The sequence below is a fragment of the Rutidosis leptorrhynchoides genome, chromosome 9 (assembly GCF_046630445.1).
Source record: "Rutidosis leptorrhynchoides isolate AG116_Rl617_1_P2 chromosome 9, CSIRO_AGI_Rlap_v1, whole genome shotgun sequence".
Taxonomy (NCBI): domain Eukaryota; kingdom Viridiplantae; phylum Streptophyta; class Magnoliopsida; order Asterales; family Asteraceae; genus Rutidosis; species Rutidosis leptorrhynchoides.
This window is the reverse complement of record NC_092341.1, coordinates 1,236,005-1,245,562: the sequence shown is the minus strand read 5'-3', so window position 1 is coordinate 1,245,562 and position 9,558 is coordinate 1,236,005.

Here is a 9,558-nt window from a genome sequence, read left to right as displayed (position 1 = left end):
CTCCTAGATTCTTCTCATACACTCAAAATCTCATTAAGGACAACGAGATTGAAATGAGATATGTTCAATCCAGCAAAAACTCTGCTGATCTTTTCACGAAAGCACTTCCAACTGCTATTTTCAGAACACATGTTCATAACATTGGCATGAGACATGTTCAAAAGATGTAACAACTGAAGTGATGTCTACTTGAGGGGGAGTCAACTCCATGCTGCACTCTTTTTCCCTTAGCTAAAGTTTTTTTCCCACTGGGTTTTCTTTAGCATGGTTTTTAACGAGGCAGTAACTTACAGTTGATCTTCAACAAACAAAATTGCTATCCAAGGGGGAGTGTTATAATATATAAATATATATATATAAATGGATAGTCAATTATTGATACACAAAAGTAATATTATTGTATTACCTAAACTTGTGATATTTTTGCTATAAATAGCCATGAATGCAAGCATTAAACTTGCACCATTTTCTCACACTTACAAAGTGTTTCTTTATTTCTCTCCATTATCATCTTTGTTCTTACACTTCATTATTAGCATTCTTAATCAAGAATCAAACCACTAAAGGTAGTTATTAGCCTACTGAATTATAACATCAAGAATCAAACCACTAAAGGTAGTTATAAGCGTACTGAATTATAACAATAACCATAATGTCATCACATATCGTTACTGCATACGGAGTATGATTTTCATTATATTTTCTTTTTACAGTTTACATTAAAGTAAAATAAAAGTTTATTTGGTAAATTAAAAAAATAAATTTAACTGATGTACATCTGTGTTTTTTTTTTTTTTTTTTTTTTTTTTTTTTTTTTTTGTCTTTTTTGTTTTGAAAAACAAGTATTTGAAATAATTAACGAGAAAATAACCACCCACCTAATTATTTTCCACGCTCACACACGCTTTCGGGCAAAAAGTCGAATCGCATTACATGGACCTGATCCTTAAACCATCCCGAAATCCTGAAATACGGGTTGGTAAAATGTTTCCGGAATCACTCCAAAAATCAGGTATATACCCTAGAATATCATTTTATACCTTGCCTTTCAAAAAAAAAAAAAAAGTTTGAAAATTAAAATATATTAAATTGATATATTAAAAGGAATTGATGGTAATATATATATATATATATATATATATATATATATATATATATATATATATATATATATATATATATATATATATATATATATATATATATATATATATATATATATATATATATATATATATATATATATATATAAAGATAACGATTATTGAGTATTAATTATTAATTAATTATTAACCTTATATACTAAAAGTTTAACCTTATATACTAAAAGTGATTAGAAATGTTGTAGTTTTAGTTATATTTGAGTGTAGTTTTGACTTTAAGTTCACATTACAACCGGCCCCTCAACTTCGCCTCAATTCCAACAACAGCCCTTCAACTTTACACTTTTTAGAAGTAAAAAGTGTAAATATATAATTTAATTAAAATATAAGAAACTAATTCCACCCAAATTTATAACGGGCCCTATCTTTTCGCTGGGTGCGAGTTAAAATTTTCAGAGACCACCGTTCAACTCGGAAAAATCTTTCGAACCCAACGGGACTAACTATACGCGAAACGGACACTTCTCGAAAAAACGCTAAACACAACGACAACCCGTATCTTCCCACTCGGCACGTGTTAAATTTTTTCGATGGCAGCGTCAGACTCGAAATAATTTTATGAACAAAACGAAACTAACCACGTTCGAAACGGGCACTTTTTAAAAAACGTTAAACACAACGACAACCCGTATCTTCCTCCTCGACGCGAGTTAAATTTTTCTGACAGCACTGTTAGACTCGAAATAATTTTATCAACAAAAAGAAACTAACTACGTTCGAAACGGATACTTTTTAAAAAACACTGAAGATGAAGACACTTACAACGGTGCTTAACACACGGTCCGTTTTCCCCTCTGTAAATACACAACGCTACATTAAATATGAATACTGAAGCGACCCGTTCTAATCCATAAGGATGAATACAATAACATATGGTTAAATCGCGAGGTATTTGACCTCTATATGATACATTCTACAAACATTGCATTAGTTTTTCAAAGACAAGCTTTCTTTACGTTGACGGCATGCATACCATTTCATAATACATCCAACTATAATTGACTAAATAATAATCTTGATGAACTCAACGACTCGAATACAACGTCTTTCGAAATATGCCATAAATGACTCCAAGTAATATCTTTAAAATGAGCTAATGCACAGCGAAAGATTTCTTTAATACCTGAGAATAAACATGCTTTAAAGTGTCAACTAAAATGTTGGTGAGTTCATTAGTTTATCATAATCAATCATTTCCAATTATATAATAGACCACAAGATACTCATATGAAGAACACCGTAACCTTTCAAACAAGATTTCCACAAGATTTCTTTAATACCTGTGCAGGTCTATTCCTGCTGTAAAATCATTCATATGAAGAACACCAGAACCTTTCAAACAGCTCACCAACGGTAGCTAATGCGTGCGTGCAATGCAAAATCATCTCACCGTGGTAGTTAATACTATATAATTTTACAACGGGAGCTAATGCGTGCTTGCAATGCAAAATCATCTCTCCGAGGGTAGCTAAAACGGGAGCTAATGCGTGCGTGCAATGCAAAATCATCTCTCCGTTACTAACTACAAAATCGAATACAATACAACACAATACATCGGGAGCTAATGCGTGCGTGCAATGCAAAATCATCTCGCCGATGGTAGCTAAAACGGGAGCTAATGCGTGCGTGCAATGCAAAATCATCTCTCTGTTACTAACTATAAAATCGAACCATTTCGGGAGCTAATGCGTGCGTGCAATGACAAAATCATCTCACCGATGGTAGATAATACAATCTTTATAGAAATTGAACCTCTGAATCCAAATAATTCTATCATAGAATGTAGTTTTGAATACTTGTGTCTACTTCGTCAATCATTTATAAAAACAGTTCATGTATTCTCAGTTCAAAAATATATCTCAAAAGCATTTAAGAAAACAGTTATAAAAACAGCGCATGTATTCTCAGTCCCAAAAATATAAAGAGTAAAAGGGAATCAAATGAACTCACTATACGATATTTTGTAGTAAAAATATGCATATGACGGAACTGAACAATGCAGAGTTGTCCTTGGATTCACGAACCTATATCATTTATATATATATTAAAACATATAATAAGATTTAAACAAGTTGATATTATTAATATACTAGTTTTATTAATGATTTATATGTTACCCTAAATAAATATATTAATTATATATATTTTATATATTTTAATTACATAGTTAATATTTATATATATCGGATTCTTATTAAAGTATTTTAATTAAAACATATATGATATATTAAAATTTATATATAAGGTTGTATTAAAATATATTTATATCTTATATGTAATTTAATTAATAATAAATAATAATATTTTATTTTGAAAAAAAAATAGTTTGTAATATTAACATATGTATTATATATGTGTTAGATACATTTTATGTAAGTAACATGTGTTGTAATAATAATAATGATAATATTAAACCATGGACCTGATCCTTAAACCATCCCGAAATCCTTAAACACGGGTTGGTAAAACATTTCCGGAATCACTCCAAAAATCAGGTATATACCCTAGAATATCATTTTATACCTTGCCTTTCAAAAAAAAAAAAGTTTGAAAATTAAAATATATTAAATTGATATATTAAAAGGAATTGATGGTAATATATATATATATATATATATATATATATATATATATATATATATATATATATATATATATATATATATATATATATATATATATATATATATATATATATATATATATATATATATATATATATATATATATATATATATATATAAAGATAACGATTATTGAGTATTAATTATTAATTAATTATTAACCTTATATACTAAAAGTTTAACCTTATATACTAAAAGTGATTAGAAATGTTGTAGTTTTAGTTATATTTGAGTGTAGTTTTGACTTTAAGTTCACATTACAACCGGCCCCTCAACTTCGCCTCAATTCCAACAACAGCCCTTCAACTTTACACTTTTTAGAAGTAAAAAGTGTAAATATATAATTTAATTAAAATATAAGAAACTAATTCCACCCAAATTTATAACGGGCCCTATCTTTTCGCTGGGTGCGATTTAAAATTTTCAGAGACCACCGTTCAACTCGGAAAAATCTTTCGAACCCAACGGGACTAACTATACGCGAAACGGACACTTCTCGAAAAAACGCTAAACACAACGACAACTCGTATCTTCCCGCTCGGCACGTGTTAAATTTTTTCGATGGCAGCGTCAGACTCGAAATAATTTTATGAACAAAACGAAACTAACCACGTTCGAAACGGGCACTTTTTAAAAAACGTTAAACACAACGACAACCCGTATCTTCCTCCTCGACGCGAGTTAAATTTTTCTGACAGCACTGTTAGACTCGAAATAATTTTATCAACAAAAAGAAACTAACTACGTTCGAAACGGATACTTTTTAAAAAACACTGAAGACGAAGAAACTTACAACGGTGCTTAACACACGGTCCGTTTTCCCCTCTGTAAATACACAACGCTACATTAAATATGAATACTGAAGCGACCCGTTCTAATCCATAAGGACGAATACAATAACATATGGTTACATCGCGAGGTATTTGACCTCTATATGATACATTCTACATACATTGCATTCGTTTTTCAAAGACAAACTTTCTTTACGTTGACGGCATGCATACCATTTCATAATACATCCAACTATAATTGACTAAATAATAATCTTGATGAACTCAACGACTCGAATGCAACGTCTTTCGAAATATGCCATAAATGACTCCAAGTAATATCTTTAAAATGAGCTAATGCACAGCGGAAGATTTCTTTAATACCTGAGAATAAACATGCTTTAAAGTGTCAACCAAAATGTTGGTGAGTTCATTAGTTTATCATAATCAATCATTTCCAATTATATAATAGACCACAAGATACTCATATGAAGAACACCGTAACCTTTCAAACAAGATTTCCACAAGATTTCTTTAATACCTGTGCAGGTCTATTCCTGCTGTAAAATCATTCATATGAAGAACACCAGAACCTTTCAAACAGCTCACCAACGGTAGCTAATGCGTGCGTGCAATGCAAAATCATCTCACCGTGGTAGTTAATACTATATAATTTTACAACGGGAGCTAATGCGTGCTTGCAATGCAAAATCATCTCTCCGAGGGTAGCTAAAACGGGAGCTAATGCGTGCGTGCAATGCAAAATCATCTCTCCGTTACTAACTACAAAATCGAATACAATACAACACAATACATCGGGAGCTAATGCGTGCGTGCAATGCAAAATCATCTCGCCGATGGTAGCTAAAACGGGAGCTAATGCGTGCGTGCAATGCAAAATCATCTCTCTGTTACTAACTACAAAATCGAACCATTTCGGGAGCTAATGCATGCGTGCAATGACAAAATCATCTCACCGATGGTAGATAATCCAATCTTTATAGAAATTGAACCTCTGAATCCAAATAATTCTATCATAGAATGTAGTTTTGAATACTTGTGTCTACTTCGTCAATCATTTATAAAAACAGTTCATGTATTCTCAGTTCAAAAATATATCTCAAAAGCATTTAAGAAAACAGTTATAAAAACAGCGCATGTATTCTCAGTCCCAAAAATATAAAGAGTAAAAGGGAATCAAATGAACTCACTATACGATATTTTGTAGTAAAAATATGCATATGACGGAACTGAACAATGCAGAGTTGTCCTTGGATTCACGAACCTATATCATTTATATATATATTAAAACATATAATAAGATTTAAACAAGTTGATATTATTAATATACTAGTTTTATTAATGATTTATATGTTACCCTAAATAAATATATTAATTATATCTATTTTATATATTTTAATTACATAGTTAATATTTATATATATCGGATTCTTATTAAAGTATTTTAATTAAAACATATATGATATATTAAAATTTATATATAAGGTTGTATTAAAATATATTTATATCTTATATGTAATTTAATTAATAATAAATAATAATATTTTATTTTGAAAAAAAAATAGTTTGTAATATTAACATATGTATTATATATGTGTTAGATACATTTTATGTAAGTAACATGTGTTGTAATAATAATAATGATAATATTAATAATAATAAATAACTAATAATAATAATAATAATAATAATAATAATATAATAATAATAATAATAATAATAATAATAATAATAATAATAATAATAATAATAATAATAATAATAATAATAATAATAATAATAATAATAATATTGAGTAATAAGTAAACTACCTCAAAGAAATAGCACTTAAAAAAAATGCCCAAGTCCCGGGTTTGAACCCGCGACCTCCCGCTAACCCGAAATACCCTTAAATCATTCAGCTATTCCTGTTTTTCTGATCACTTCATAACCGAATTTATTTAACCCGTTTTCTATATCTATCTTCTTCATTCTATAAACCGTTCATCATCATTATCATCGATCTTATTCACAATCATCTATACCATTATCAACAACTTCATTATCATCATCAAATCCTTTATCACTATAGTCATTCTTGCTATCATATCACCATTTCTATCATCACAATCATCATCAAGATCATCATAACACTACCTCATCATTATCTTTATTTCGTATCACCATGTATCATTTCATATCATCATTCTTCACTTTTCTTAATCACGATCATCCTTATCAAACCATATTCGAAGCATTACTATCATCATCATCGTTATCATATATCTTTTTAATCATTATTAACTTCATCTCATCATGATCATCATGATTATAATTTACTCGACTGATAGAACACAAGCATTAATAATACAGATGGCCATGAATTAATCTATTTGATATTGGACCATAGTCCACTTCAGCGACTAACAAAACAGCCCTTGCAGTTCTATATTTTTAACCAACAGCCCAACAACCTCCTGGATTCTCTCGGCCCCAAATTGAAAGAAGCAAGTGGTTCGATATATTTAGGGAATAGCTATTGTATTCACAAGTTGCATATGTGGGGTTCGGTTAATAATAAAAGAATAGAATATGGTAGCATGTGAATTAAATAATCAAATGGGTTGTCCATTGATTCAATTGTCGGCCACTAAGTCCAATCATATTTTACTATCTTAATAATGCGCTGTAAAGAAAAATCCTATATATCCATGATAACAATTCTAAACTGTGTACACATACTACACATCTTCTTATCCTTTCATCAACATGATCCTCATCACAACTCTTGTTGTTTTAGAAACGAAGAAAGAAAAGAAAACGCAGCTTCAAGAGCATCGACAGATCTTGATCATGGTGATTTAAGAAGGCTGGAATCCGAACAGAATGAGAAAGAATTAGATTGTTTGGCTCGTTTAAAACAAAAATATGCAGCAGCGCTGATTGGAAAAGAAAAAATAAATATAAAAGGGTTTCGATCATAAAGGTGGTGAAACGGGTTGTTGATTATGGTGATCGAATAGGGTGTTTATCAAGGGTGGTGTAGAGGTGGTGATCGGCTGGTGATGCAATAGTGGTGATGGTGATTGGATAGTTTTCGTCTGGTCAACAAAAGATAATTAGCAGGCAACAAACAGTGATATAGCGGTTTACATAAATGTTTTGAGTCCTTGGTTTTATGGCAGAAGTCTTAAGCAATGGTGGTTGATGTAGGCAGTGACAACTAAACCGAATAATAGCAAATTTGAACAAAGTGGTGTTCGATGATGATAAATGAGCAGACAATAAATACTTCTAAAACAGTAGCAGGTTCACCTTTTTGTGTTCTTGAGTGGTGATCGATTGAAGGTGTGAGGTTCACGGTGGTGGTGAAGTGAGTTTGATTGATCGCGTTTAAGTGAGTTGGTGGTAGTAGCATATACATCAACGGAGAAAACATAAAAGTGGGTTTGCTTTGGCGTTTGGCAAGACAAAAGATAAGAACAGTTAATATTGATGAGCGTTTGAACAACAGAAAGATGTTGGATAATGGTTGAAGATGGTGTGAAGGGGTTCCTCGTTTGCAGTTTGAGAACGAAACAAAATATAGATAGATGGTTTGTTGTGTTTTTGTGAGAGAAGATAAAGATAGATAGATTAAGGTTATGAGTAAGACAATGAAGGTGTTGGAGTTTAGATCGAGCAAAAAATAAGAACTGGTGATGACCATTGTTTGAGGCTCGTGGTTTTTGATGTATGTTAAAACAATTGGAGTCACACTCTCTATATGCATATAAGAGCCAACTAGTTCATAAATATAATAAATAATTCAATCATTAAAGTGTTATACAGTGTTGTTGAAATCTTAATCCATATACATTGTATGTTGACAGAATTTTTCGAGCAGGTGAAGGAGACAGATGCAGCGACCCGACAAAATCGTCATTGATGGCGCCGTCTACTTAGGTCCCGTTATGTGGTCATAAGTCTTTAAAATGACGTTTGACCAAAATATGTCGCATTCATTTCAAATGTAAAAGTGTTTCAAGTTTACAAAGGTAGTTCCACGACTAGTTACATTACAATGTTTAATGTACAAATGAAACCTATGCGACACAATTTTGAAAGTAATCCAAAAGATGCTCCATGTATGCATATATACACAACATCCAAGCAAGTATCAAAAATAATGTGCAGAAGCATGTATCACCTAGTGTAAGACCCTAATCTTCATTGTACAGCAGAGTAAATAGGGCACATGAAGTGTGGGTGACCTTGTATATTAAAACAGAGGTTAGAGGGCGAACTGAGCAAGGTGCGCTCAGCGCACACTTAGGGGTGCGCCTGGCGCACTCCTCACTGTAGCCGGGTTCTGTTTGTTTTATTCAGATATTTTGATGGGCATTTTGGTAATTTCACTTGTGGACGAGTTGGAGGCAAGTAGGTCAGATCTTGGGGTATCATGAAAGGACCCGTCCTAATCTACCTGGACGAAGTCATCAATATTTGGTCCCATTGTGATGATTGGCTCCAAGTAATGTCCTTATATTGAGAAAATGCACAACGGAAGACTTAATTCGTACCTGAGAATAAACATGCTTTAAAGTGTCAACCAAAAGGTTGGTGAGTTCATAGGTTTATCATAACAATCATTTCAATATGTTAATAGACCACAAGATTTCATAATCATAAACATAATACACTCGCAAGTGTATGTAAAGCATTCTAAGTGGTTGAGCACTTGGTAACCATACTTAACATTTAATCAACGTCGCATATTCCCTTTATTATGAAATCTCACTACACCGTACCAAGTGTAGTCACCAAAACGAAGTACTGTGCAACCGTTGAATACTGGTCGTCCAGTCCGGTTGGGGTTGTCAGGCCCGATAGATCTATCAACAGGATTCGCGTTTACAATGCCCATGTAAATAGTAGTTACCAAGCTACAGGGAAATATGCCAGTGGTACAACTCAACGTAGAATATATTTTTAAGTACTTGTGTCTATTTTGTAAACATT